The sequence below is a fragment of the Ambystoma mexicanum genome, chromosome 6q (genome assembly GCF_040938575.1).
Source record: "Ambystoma mexicanum isolate Mex_15411 chromosome 6q, UKY_AmexF1_1, whole genome shotgun sequence".
NCBI lineage: Eukaryota > Metazoa > Chordata > Amphibia > Caudata > Ambystomatidae > Ambystoma > Ambystoma mexicanum.
Window position 1 is genome coordinate 1,249,332,695 of NC_090937.1, and position 13,716 is coordinate 1,249,346,410.

A 13,716-nucleotide genomic window follows, 5' to 3' on the forward strand; every position below is an offset into this window, starting at 1 on the left:
TACATAGACAGTTACTCCTGAAAAACAATGGACAGTGCAAGAATACTTAACAAATGTAGCAAGAAATGCCGAATACAAAAACATATATATTCCCTCCAGCTAATACATACGGCCTGATTCACAGAGCTTTTCCAATGGGATTGTGCCATTATAAAACACTTCTGTAAATCATACCCTATTTACCTGTGCTGCTCCCAGGAGTGGGAGCTGCACCGGTAAAGTACAAAGTGCTAATGTGCTCAACTAAATCAAGCCAAAAGTGCCAAACGTTTTCTCTGAGTTAAAGACTAAAGTGCCTACTAGCTAAAACCTTAAAATACTGCAATATAATTTAAAGTAGATGCTGGCCTCTATGAATGCCAACCAGGACTGTTGCTAGTTTCGACGAACTTGCTCATTTTTTTTAGGGCCGTGATTTCTTAAATTCGAAATGCAAAGGTACAAGTCTTACTCAATTTGAAATTATGAATGCACATAAAGACTTATGTTTCACTACACAGGACATGTAGCTCTCTGAGGAAAGTATCTGATGCACTGATTGCTGCACTCAGGACTCCATGGAGTGAATAGGGTAGCTTGATAGTTGACCCCGTGCGGTGGTCTCTTTTATTAATCTGATGAGTGTTTTTAAGGTTTCATGAAAGCTAACTATAAAGTAAACAGAACATGAAGGGACTATTCAAACGAATGGCATAGTGGCTCATATTTCAGTGATATTAATATTCACTTAGCAAAGAGCTTATCTTGAACGAACGACTATTACATGTGGCTTCAACTGCTAGGCAAAAAGAATTGAGGATAGTGCATCGTGATCGACTCCTATAAAATCTTCCTGGCTTTTACATACTTGAGCATCTATAACGATAGAAGAACAACACAGCACTCATCTAAATACATGATCTAATTCTGCCTGCATATGTGTAGTTTAATAATACCAGGTAACTTGACTACAGTTCGTATTAAAGTCAAGACGCCAGGGAACGCTACGGATGTGTGAAGAATGCAGCAATATGGTAAATATCCGGTTGAAGGTTAACTTCAGTGGTTACATTTCATCCACGGCCTGTCGTGCGTAAATGTAGAGTGTATTAAAGGAGCGCAACAGCGAAACCACTAATAGCATTACGTAATGTCAATGCAGAGTCTTTCATGTATTTGCTGAAAAGAAGCCTGCATATAGAAGAGCTCTTTAAAAAACCTGCAGACTGCACGGCCCAATATAAAAGAGGGATATGATCTGCACGTATAAACCTGTAATGTTACACCCAAATAGAAATAACATGGGCAATGTGCGTGCAAAATATCTATGCATGGCATACCCATCGAAAGAGCTGCCGGCCGGATAGGGATTAGGTAACTGATGATCATTCTTTACTGTTATTAAGGCCTGTAATGTGAGTCTTCAAAGAGAATATCCAGTACTGATCACACTTGGCTAATTGCACAGCCACTGAGGCGTTGGTAGGGTCTTAATTGACTTTCTCCAAAACAAACCATTTAAAATCGTCTGCTGTTTGCTGACATTCTATGTAGTGAGCCACTAACAGAAAAGAGCAGTTACGTTACCCGAACATATACCTGACCTATGCTCATGGATTCTCAAATCTACTTGCCGTTCAGTCTTGCCTACATAGCACTTATTGCATGGATATTGTATTAAATATACAACATTGTGAGTATTGCAGTTGGTAAATCCCTTTAGGTTCCATGTTTTGCCTGTCAATGTAAATTCCAGAATTTTAAAAATAATGTGATGAACCCGATGATGTCATCACTCTTTTCCCAGAGGTAGCCTCTCCTCATGTGGCCAGGGGATGGCAGCCGCTACCTGATCCTAACCCTGAGGGTGTCTATGAGACGGATGATCACATGAGGGGAGGCGACCCTCAAGGGGGGGGGGGGGGGATAATCAGATGAGACATGCACCCCCCTTTCCCTTTTAGCGATATTCCCTCCATCCTCATGCCTTGATGGCATACTGCAATAATACTCTTCAACAACCCGCAAAGCCTGCTGACAGTATCCTTCAATATTCTGTAGCAAAGCGAATGACAAAGACTGACACGAGTAGAAGGGCAACCAGAATAAAGATTGTTCGGCTGAGGCGAAGTGAGCAGTCTACCAGTTGGAGAAATCCGATTGGCTCTGGAAGTTCAAAGATGGAATAGCTGAGCAACGCAGGGAGATTCGTCCAGCTAGCCACTGCTGGGTAAACCAAGCTGTCAGATGGACAGGTGAAGAGCAAGGAGATGCGGGAGAACGGTGGAGAAGACTTCCGAGCTAGGGCAGGGAATCCGGCGAGCGAGGTAGAGAAGCAGCATGAAGAAAAGGGAATGTGTCATCTGGACCAAAGACACAGTCCCATAGGCAGGAAAAATGCCAAAACGTGATGCGAGGCAAAGGAGGAGCTTTGCGCCAGCAAGGGAAGCCGGAAATACACGCAGACCGCCACCAGTCACAGAGACGCTCCGCCCAAAGCAGAGAGAGAGAGAGAGGGAGAGAGAGCAGAAGCAGATAAGGACCAGAGCGGGGTCAGAGAAGCCAAGGGAGCCGTCCTAAAGCCGGTGATCCCACAGTGGAAGATCGGGTCCTGGGAGGGAGCTGGAGAAGACATTCCTGAATTGGAACAGGAGCAACATTTCCTACGGCTTACATCATGAACTGATTTTCATAGCCCCAGCATCTGGGGAGATATAAATACACGAGTCATAAGAAGAACTTGTGGAAGACCCATACCCCCTTGTACTGAATGGAAAAGAGAGAACAGTAACAAAGTCCTGGCAGGAGAGTATATCAGACGAAGAGCAGATCTGGGATCTGCACCAATATAGAGTTGTGTTGTACAAAAGTCCTGGCAGGAGAGTATATCAGGCGTTTGCAAGTCTGAGATCTACACCCAAATTGTGTAAAGGAACTGTACAAAAGAGCCTGATAGCGGAGTATACAAGGTGTTTTGCGAGTCTGGGACCCGCACCAACCTTGTGGTATTTTGAAAAACGAATCCCACGGAAGATTCATTTCCTTAGGATTTTGAATTTCATTGAATGAAGAAAAGACGTGGGGAATGGAGTCATTTCCCCGGGAGTGGTTTGCAACACCAAGAGGAGGGGGTTATCCTCTTAGGGTACAATGAATGTGGTTATTCTTTTGAACTTTTGTTTTGGTGGAGAGAAACCTGGGGAAGAGAGTCATTCCCTGGAACTGTGAACATTATCCATTTGGAACTTTTGTTGGTGTTACCTTTTTGTTGAACTTGTACATTTGTGCACTTTCCAGCCAAAGATATTACCCAAAACACCTTAGAGTTACTTTTAGAATGAGAGGGCTAGGATAGGATTTCAGACACAGGCCATTTTTGCTTTGGACATCTTGACACAGGACAGACCCTTTGTTTTCGGCTGAGGTAGGAACATTCCGCATAGATTAGAGAGAGTCAGGCATTTTTCAACCCCCTTTATAATTTAATAAAAGTGTATACCATTCACCATGATTCCTCTGGGTCTGTGCCTCATTCTTGGTTCCTCACAGTAAATTTACATGCAACACATCTTCCACAAGGTAAGTGCCCAATAATTACGACCAAACCTAACTGGCTACATAGATCAACAATTTGTTTATCTTGATGTCTGGTGACGTGTACAAGAGTTGCTTCAGGTTTTTGCACTTTTTAAAGGGAAACAATGGTTTTAATTTCATTGGTTTGTGCAGATTTAATTATTTCCAATTTCTTAATATCAAGTTGCTGATTTTATTACTGTTAGGTCCATAGGTAATGGCAGAAACCAGTTTTGTATTATCTGGTTTACTCTTCTATTCCAGAAGGGTCTTGCAATGGTAATATCCTGCGCTCTTCATTGATCTTTTTAGCAACTTTTCTAAATATCCTCTTTGAAGTAGATAGTTCATTATAATTTCAGCTTCTGCGTAGAATTCTGATATGCTGGTACAATTGCTCCTAGCCCTACGGAAGTGACTAAATGGTATGTTGGCCTTAAGACTAGTGGGGTGTTGTCTTTTGAAATGAAGAATAGTGTTTCTGTGGGTGAGTTTTCCGGTGTAGTGTGATTGCCAGTTGTCGCTGATAAACTTTATTTATTTATTTATTTTTATTTGTAACATATAGGGCCTCATTACAACAATTGCGGAATGGGTTAACAGGCGCTGCTAGTGCCGTTAAACCCATTCCGCAATATTTCGAGGTTCCCTCGCGGGACCCGATGTGGATGTCTGGTTTTACCAGACGTCCAGAGCGGGTCACGCGAGGGGACCAGTTAGCTAGCAAAGGGCCGGTCGTAATCGGCCCGTTGTTAGCTCCCGCACCCATTCCCATTGAGCCCTATGGGGACTCAAATGGAAATGGGGAAGGTCCGGGCCCGGGTTCCCTGAAGGAGGAATTACCGGGCCCTACAAACTCGGAATGGCCAAGGTAATTCCACATTCAGGGAACGCGGACCCAGACCCAATTTTGGAGGCAGCCATGCCCTTAATAAGGGCATGGCTGCCTCCAAAGTCGTAATGAGGCCCACAGTTTATTACAAACTTTTATTACAACATTTACCTGATTACATCACTCTACTTAATTACTTCCAATTCTGGTTGCTGTTTCGCTGTCAATTTATGATTTTATCAAGGAAATGTATTAAACTTTAATGAGTAGATCTAAAAATAGCAATCTCAAGTTGACTGCATGTCATGGAGCATTTTAAATTGGAATTCAACAGATAATCCATGCTATTTAGTCATCAAGTTGGGTCCGGTTGCCTGACCAGATGATCAACACATCTTAGACATAGATCTGAAAAAGACTTAAACGTATAATGTTAAAAGACATTCTTGCTTTATCAATCCATCTTTAAATAGCCTAATGTATCTAAAGTATTGCTTTGTCTGCATAAGATACCAAATTATTCTTTGAATAGCAAAAAGAACAAGCTACTCACCGTAGTGACTATTCGACTCCTTTGAACCATCATTTTGGGAGTCGTGGTCCACAGGGAAGGCACCAGGGCCTTTTTTGGCCAGCACAAAACATATAGTCATCCTTTTAGTCAAATGCCATAGCCCGCACCTACAGGGTCCACCCTCAGATGCATGAGTCAGCTCTTTTACATCTGTCTAGGCCCTAACTGCCTGATGACTAAGTATTATCAGGAAAGGAGCTGAAGGGGGGAAGAGTGCCTCGGACCTGCAGTGAATAGGGATGAATGTGACACTAAGGCAGGAGAATTGAGTCTAAAATGGGAAACAGATGTGGGGGAACAGCTCTCAGATAGTGCGGGGAATAAGGTTTTTAGCTAAGTGGGCAACTGCTATGGTGTGGGAGGTGCAGGGTGCACCAAGGTTAGGGGATTGGCGCAGGGTAATATGCAAATGGGGGAAGGCCAAAATGGATTTGAGGGACCAAGTGTTTCCAACGGGAGGAAACAAGTCGTGGTATACAGTATAGCATGAAATTTGGGACAAGTTGGACGAAGGCTCGAATTTTATGACTGCCATAGAGTGACCAGTTGGACAGAATATCGTTATTGATCTTTGAACAAGGGGGGGTGGGGAAAGAGAGTGAGGGTGATGCTGGTATCCAATAATGGATGGGGGACTGTTAGTTGCTATTTGTGCTCTACCTGGAAATTATGTAAATGGACACAGTGATATCACAAGCTAATTGTTTATACCCAGATGTTGATTGCATAACAAGTGTTTGTTAAGAAAATGAAAGATAAAGTGTTTAAAAATAAAAGTATTAGCAGGAAGGGTGGTTGGGAGCATAGAGGAACGAGGACTACAGATTAAGGGTACAGTAGTCACTACAATGGAATATTATCATACTCCTATGCCCCATCCCCTTTCTTCAATACTTTGGAGAGCAACAAACACAGATAGGGTGGTGGACCGTAGCCTAATCTAGTGAAAGAGATTATGCAAGATCATGAAACCAAATCAGGAATCGGACACAGAGCAGACTGCCATACAGTAATATTTACAAAAAAAAACACTTTGGCGCTAACGTCTCATGGTATATGTCTCTAATGGCTGTGCAGTAAGGCCCTGTTGTATGGGGAATGTTATATGTCACAATACGTCTGGCAGGTGATCAAAAAGACTTAGGGTCTCATTACAAGTTTGGCAGATGACGAAGCCAGACACAGACAACAGATTCAGGATTCAAAATAATACTTTTATTAACTTAAATGTCAGGATGGTGTAAGGCCTAACTTGCCCTATGCTAAACTGGGATTTTCCTACCTAAAGAAACTCAGCATAGTTCGAGTCAGTAAGTTCAACTTAAAAGTCTGTCTGTGTCCAAAACCTATACTTGCCCTCACAACTAAAGCTAAACAATGTGCAGGGATGTCGGCAATAAAAGAAATAGTGTTCCAAATAAAGTTCTGAGCTTCGTCCAGCTCTTGGCTTTCTTTCCAGCTCCTCTTCCCCGAATTCAAAACAGTCCCCAAAAGTCTTGGGGTTCCATTCCCTGAGAAGACAACACAGTTCCAAAAAGGCCTTAGGGTTCCCTTCCCTATGGTGACAACACATTTCCATAAGTCTCAGGGTTCTCCTCCAATAGTTTCTCTTCCAATAGTTCAAGGTTGTTTCCAAAAAGACCTTGGGATTCCCTTCCCCAAGAAGATAAGACAGCTCCAAAAAAGGCTTCAGAGTTCCCTTCCCCAAGGCGACAACACAGTTCACAAAGTCTTGGGTTTCCCTTCCCCAAGACGTCAACTCTTCCAGCTTACCAGCTCACAATCAGTTCAAGTCTCTTAATTCTCAAAACCCATTCCAGGTAACAATGCTTCAAGCTCTTCAACAAGTGTATACAGATTGCTATCTTTTGCATTCACTGCAGCAATGAATTTCACAAGTGGAGATGCTTTATCTTTATTTTCCTTGGCTTTTCCAGAAAGGGTATCCTCGGTCTAGGCGCTGTTGTCGGACCACATGGTACACCCATTACAGGTCACTGTGTGGGCAATATAACCCTAGGCTTTCTTGCCCACACAGGTTTCTCTTTCCCTGCACCTACCTGGGCTCTGGTTTACATTCACTTTGGCGTCTCCTTGACAGTCTCTTGGTTTTGCCACGGTTTGTTTTTACACACAACTCACTCTGTGGTGCTCACGCTCTGTTAGGCAGAATTAAATGCAGTACCCTTTGAGAACACCACACACAATTAAGACTACAAGTACAAATTCACCTTCGGTACAAGCCTGTACTACACAGTAAAAGTGGTAGCGATGGCTGAGCAGCCAGACTTATCTCAAGAGCAAGTGAACAGTATCAAATAGTTACACAAAGGACAGCAATTACTATGATTCAAACAAACACTGACTCAAGGTTTCTGTCACGCCCCCATCCACATCCACAAGCCCTCCTGTTGCACCCCGTAATTCCATCAGTACACGGCAGAGACATAGAGCACAGCAAGTCTCCACACACACCATTGCACATCCTCACCTTCAGGTTTGCCGACAAGGGGCTGGCCGAACTCAGTGGCGCTGGTTTATGCCTCGCTCTCCATTTCTGCATTGGCGCTTGCCGTGGAGACGCGCCACAGGCATTCCGCGTCTCCGCTGCCGGCACTTGGATGCTCTTCCTCCACGCGTCCAATCGCGTGTGCGCCAATCACGTGTGTGAGCCACGTGATCACTGGAGCGAGCGTTCAAAAGCGACGCGCAAACTCCCATCCGCGCTTCACAGCTGATCTTGGTTGGACTACGGACTACGGACTTGGCGCTGCTTCTTGATCTTGGATTTTGCCCTGGGATTCCGACCCGCTTCCCCTTTTATACCTCGCCTGGACCTGCTTCCTTCTGGCTTTGACCTTGGCTACTCCCACGGACTGCTTCTTGGATTTCCCTTGTTTGGTATCTTGTCTTGAACCGCTCCCCCTGGACATGACCTCGGCTTCCCTCCTGGACTGCAATTGGATTGCCCCTTGATTTAAACTCTGCTCTCTGGATCACGTGCCATATTGTTTGGCTCACAGTACCAGGTTCCGTATCAGGTGGTGATTCCATCCTTCAAGTGCATTGCCAGGCTGCTACCTTGTCGTCAACCCTGCCGGTTCCCTCAGACAAACACCCCACATCAACATTGGTTTCCAAACAACCAATCAGGGTAAGCTCCCTTGTAGATAAACATTAAGGATTGTGTACAGGGTGTATTTGTTATCTAACCCGCGTGTTTGCCTTACAGTGGTCGGGGGGACATCTTCCGGCATTCCTGGTTCCGGCTGACGACATTCACCACCTGTGGCCTCAAGGGCTGCTCGAGCAGTATATTGATTGTTTGCTCGAGTGGAACTTGGGGACAGAGGTATCATTGCCTACACGACCATCAAGTCTTGACAGTTTCCAAATAAAAGAATATACATTTATTCACTCATCAGTTATATAACATTTCACTAAAGTAAAGCAGTTTAAAAATCACACTCTTAATAAACCACACCACTCCCAATAAGTTCCAGACAAGTTAAGCTCACAAAATGAAGTGGGAGCAAAATGGCACTCCAGCAATTTAAAAAGGAGGGAAAGGCAAAGCTAATAGAAATTGAACCACACCAACAGGTAAGTACTCAGGGCAATTAAGCAAGAGCAACTACAGTGATAGCATCAGATAGAAAAGGCTTAGGGCCAAAGTCAATAGGTCAAAAGTCTTTTGCTCAAGATCACATGGTTCAGGGTAGTTTGCAGTAAGATTTGTGCCACGGGTTCCGGACGAGGTTGGTTGGCAGAAAAGTTAGTTCAAAGAGAAGAGAAGGACAAGCCCTCGGATTGGAGAAAGATTTCAAACACTTTCACCGCGGTTGAGCGAAACAAACAACCGGATTTGCACAGTACCTTAAAACAGAGAAGAAGCTGTAGCTGAGGCGGACGTTCCTGGTAGTTCCTGCAGGCTCACGGTTCCTGAAGCGACTGTCGGACTGACAAGAAGTAGGAAGACTGGAAGGGTCTGCACTACTCAGGGAAGAAACCAGCAGCAGAGCGAAACAACGAATAAAAGCTGCGCTCCTTAAAACCCAAGCAGGGTCCAATCTTCCTGGCTATCCGGCCCACTGTAGCTCTGTACGGTGAATTCGACCAGAGGAGGGGTCCTAGCTTGAAGTTTGGGCGAAATGGTTGGTCCCACCAGCTCAAGGGAAGAAGATTCCTGGAGAATCTTCTCCGTCATCGGATTCTGGAGATTCGGACCTGCAGCAGGGCTTCACCGGGCGTTTCAGTCGTTGTAGGGGTCCTCTTCTGTCAGCTCCCCGTTGGTTCTTTCGTTCCAGTGGCGACTCTGCCTCTCCAGTCCCAGAGACCTGCTTTTTATGCAGTTTTCTCCCGTTCACACAGCCTAGCTGTCAATCACACAGCAGGGTGGCTGTCCTGGCAAGGACAGTCACCCAGTCAATCAAACAGGAGTGCGACTTGGGTGACTAAGACCCCTCCATCACATCCTACCCACCCAGACTTTCAGGTGCCTTAAGGAGGGCTTCTGTGCAGAAGCCTGCGAAAAGACGGCAAACAAAGGGACCAAACTTGGTTTCGCACGCTGAGTAAAACACGAGAAAGACTTTAACAAAAAGAAATGGCGAATAAACCCAGCCGGAGCCGAAATAAAATATATTTGGTCAAGTGGGTTTATGTTCGAGGCTAATAAAATGGCCTAAAACAATATCATGGTTATTTAAGATAACCGCGGTATAAAAAATAGGTTAGTTACCACTGTCACCAGCCACGTCTTGAGGAAAAGGGAGTGAAACAGTGCTCCAAGAGAAACAGACAAAAAGGGATAAGAATTAACCCTTTCCAATACTCAATGTAAGGTGGGGTGTACTGGGTCTGTGATTTAAAGGGACTACATAAAGTTAATGGCACCTTTACATGTTTCTGGGAGACAGTAGTCAGTCCCAGAAAAATTGAGTCAGTGGGAAGTGTAAAAGACAACCCTGTGTCACTGCTGTGTAACACACAAAAGAATGATGCTCATGGAGTAGGTGAGGCTCCAGAGCCCAAGATCACACAAATGGTAAAATCACACACAGGAAAATACATGTAACAGTGGGAAAAAGGCTCACACTCTTACCAGGTGGAAAAAATAAACCGTAGAAATCCAGCAAAGCTGCTGTGGGAATCATTGGGTAAGGGAAATCAGCCATTATGAGAATTCTCCTTAACACTCCCATCCACCACCTTGCTTTCACAATCTTCATAAGTGCTCATTACTTGCTTTTCATTTTATTCATAAAGGTTAATTCTTTATCTTTCAATGCTCATCACTTGCTTTACCTTGATGGCGTATTCAAACCAGCCTTTCATTAACTTGTTTTTCAGATTTGCTCCTTGCACCCTTCATAGTACTTCATCAGCTTTCTAAACGTGTTAAACATATCTATCAGTTAGTTTGGTATTCAATAAGGGCCACTTCACCCTTCAAAAGTACTTTTTTCCTTCTTTCTTTCAATCCACCTTTATCAATGCAGGCACATTTGGTTTCTCAAATTTCTCCCAACAACACAGTCATCCTAGACATTATAGTATCCCAGCATTAATGGTGTATGGGTTTTTGACTAGACACTTGTACAACCTTGTCTTCCCCTTTTCCTTTCAGACGTTTCAGGTACAAAGAATCAGCCTTACTCAAAGGGAATAGTTCATATGCGAGTATGTTTTCCTCTGCAGGGTCTGGAAATGGCCTTATGTGAGAAACCTAAGGGCGTCCTCACACCTACTCCCCATGGGTCCTCTTCTCAGGTGGCCAGGGAAAGGCCATCACTTTTGGATCCTGATCCTGGGGGTGGAGAAGCAAAGGAGGATCACCTGGGTGGAGGGTCCTTGGCGATTGGGGAGGGGACATCCCTGGGGTAGACTCAATACTCCCCCTTCCCATTCCACGATGAGCCCATAATCCCAGGTGCCTTTTTGGGCTATTGTTACCCCTTTCCCTCTAGCCAGGATAACGTCAGAAGATACTATAAATCTGGGAGCCACAGAAAGAGGGTGGAAAAGAGGAGGGTTAATAGTGAGACATGTTATCCCCCTTTCCCTTGTAAGAACCAACCTAACCCTGCAGCAGCCTTTGTGGGCTATTGAAAAACATCTCCCCTCATTTTCCCTTATTCAACCCACTATAGTATTGGCGCGGGGAAGAGACAACTAGGAGTAGTGAACGCTAGTAAGTCATTTCACCACTATAGTATTAGGAGGAGGAAGAAGTGACATAGGAGTAGTGAACACTAGTAAGTCATTTCACCACTCGAGTACTGAGACGAGGAAGAGACTGGCAGAGTGTTGTAAAGGACAGGCATGTCCCAAGTGCTCCACCAATTGCAACCATGCAATTACAATTTGAAACTCACACCTGAAGCCTGTCAAGTGATTGCAGGTGTATGAAAAGGGAGGAGAACAGCTGCATCCAGACCAGCAGGGAATCATGTATGCAAGGAGTCAGCCGAGGTGGGACCTGCAGGAGAGCCAGGATGCTGGCAGATGACCCCAAGGAACTGTGGAGCCCAGGCCCAGGCAGGCCGCGAGAAGGCCACAGGTGTAGGAACCTCAATGGTCGGAGGTTGGCAGCCAGACCTGCGAACGCAGAAGAAAGAAACAAGATGACCGTCAGCATCCGCGGAGAAATCAGATCTGCCGGCGAGAGACGGAGAGAAACCGAAGTGCGTGCAGGACGTGCGGTTAAAGCAAAACATACAGGCAGAGCCAAAATCTAAAGCATATCTGCCCTGGGGAGATGCCAGGGACCGGTGAGTGAAAAGGGAAAATCACTCGGCTCCTGGGGTTTGTGGGGAACCCAAAATGAATGCTGAATGAATGAAAAAAACATATGCACGATGAAACAAACCCAAAGCCATGGGTTGGGAGAGAATTAAGGACAATATAATCTGGAAGCGGCAGAGTAATAGCTCACAGATACTGATTCCCGAACTAAATGAAATCTTTTGGCAAAGTTATGACCTGATGACAAGTGTATGTGAAACCCAGATGCTGCCTATTTGAAAGCGAAGTGCGAGCCATTTAAAACACAGAACAAAGCAAGCATGGAAGATTGCGAGAGAGCATGAGAGCAAGGTGGTGAAGCGAACAAAACCATTGCAAGGCAAACTTTGCATAAATACAGTGTGTCAAGGCCAAAGACTGGCAAAGGATATGTGAAACATTGTGGTAAAGCCAAGAGACTGACAAGGGGAAGAGAAGTGAATGTGAATCTTCATGCAAAGACAAGAGGCTGACAAGGGGAATCCAAGTGAGTGTGAACCTTCACACAGGTACAGATACAGAAGAACCTGTGTGGGATAGAGAATCTAGGGTTCCTGGTTGCGTGACCTGTAATGGGTGGACCTTGCGGTCTGACAACTGCGCCTAGACCAAGAAAAAGCAATCTGATTGAACTGGAAAAAAAAAACAAAAAGGAGAGTAAAGTTGATTTGGAGCTGTTTTTTGAACATTGCAAGATTGAGAATAAGTATAAATTGACTGTCTTGAACTTGGGGAAGGGTATCCCAAGGTTTTGTGGAACTATCCTGAACTTGGGGAAGGGAATCCCAAGCTTTTATGGAACTGTCTTGAACTGGGGGAAGGGCAGCCCAAAGATCTGTAGAACTATCCTGGACTTGGGGGGGCATGGCTTGCAGCCAATGGAGTAGGTCGCCTCTGTAGACTTCTCCCGTCTGATCCTGAAGGATCCATATGATTGGCAAGTGCAACGATAAAAACGTTGCTGGAAACGGGTGAGGAAGTGGGAGAATACTGTTGGAGTGCCCAGCCGTGAAGCAGAGAATGGAATCGGCGTTAGTGAAGGGCTGCAGTGCGCAACAGTGTGGGACCGCTGAAGGAGCCTTCAACTAAAATGGTGACCGCAAGGGTGGAGTGAAGGTGGACGGGATGCTGAGGCTTGGAGGCCACAAGGAGCCTGCAACACATTTGAGGAGCAGCGGCAGGGCAGTGGAGGACGTGGTTGCCGAGGCAAGCAGCAGAAGGGTTCTCTCTTAAGCCGACGGTTGACGGAGAACTAACGCGCCGTGGCCCGGAGCATACATGAAGGGAGGAGCGCCACCGGACTCCCTCCAGCGCGGAGGACCTGACTTTGCACATAAGGCAAGTGCCGTGCTACATTCCCTGATGGTCCAAGCTCCATGTGGGGGGAGAAAGGAGGGCAAGGTCATACGCCGGTCATCCTAGGCCGCGCAGCGGTGAAGTGGGATTGAACTTTTAAAACCCTGGTGTGAGTACCAGCGCTGTGGGGATTTCGCAGCTACAGTCCTGAAAATGCTTGGAATCCTCATGTAAAGATGATCGGATGTGTGTTTGGGACAAAGAGACCCGGGCTGCGCAGTGAAAAATGAAAAGCAGCCCTTGGGCTCCCCGGGCACTGAGGATTCCTTATGTATAGAGGACTGGATGAATGCCCTGAGCATTAGGACCCAGGCCATGCGGTGAAAACGATAAACAGCTTTTGAGACCCCCAGGCAATGCAAGACAGTGCCTAAGCTACATTCCGGCACAATACTAGTAGCACAGGCAGTACTATCCTGTTAATTCTCCTTGCCAACACTAGAACCCTTAGCTATATATTTAAGACAACGGTACGAAGAGGTGGGGATATTCACTAAAGGAGGGCCACATCTAATATCTTTATATGAAGACGATATGTTGCTATATTTGAGATACCCGGAGGAAAACCTGCAATACATCCTAGAAGTAATGGAGCGATTCTCATCACTCTCAG

At 45.3% G+C, this 13,716-nt stretch overlaps 1 protein-coding gene across 1 annotated transcript in view; it reads right to left on the reverse strand.

The window, feature by feature from the left end:
• Positions 1-13,716, reverse strand: part of TBC1D19 (TBC1 domain family member 19) — a 2,127,563-nt gene that overhangs the window by 1,309,722 nt on the left and 804,125 nt on the right. The window lies entirely within an intron of this gene.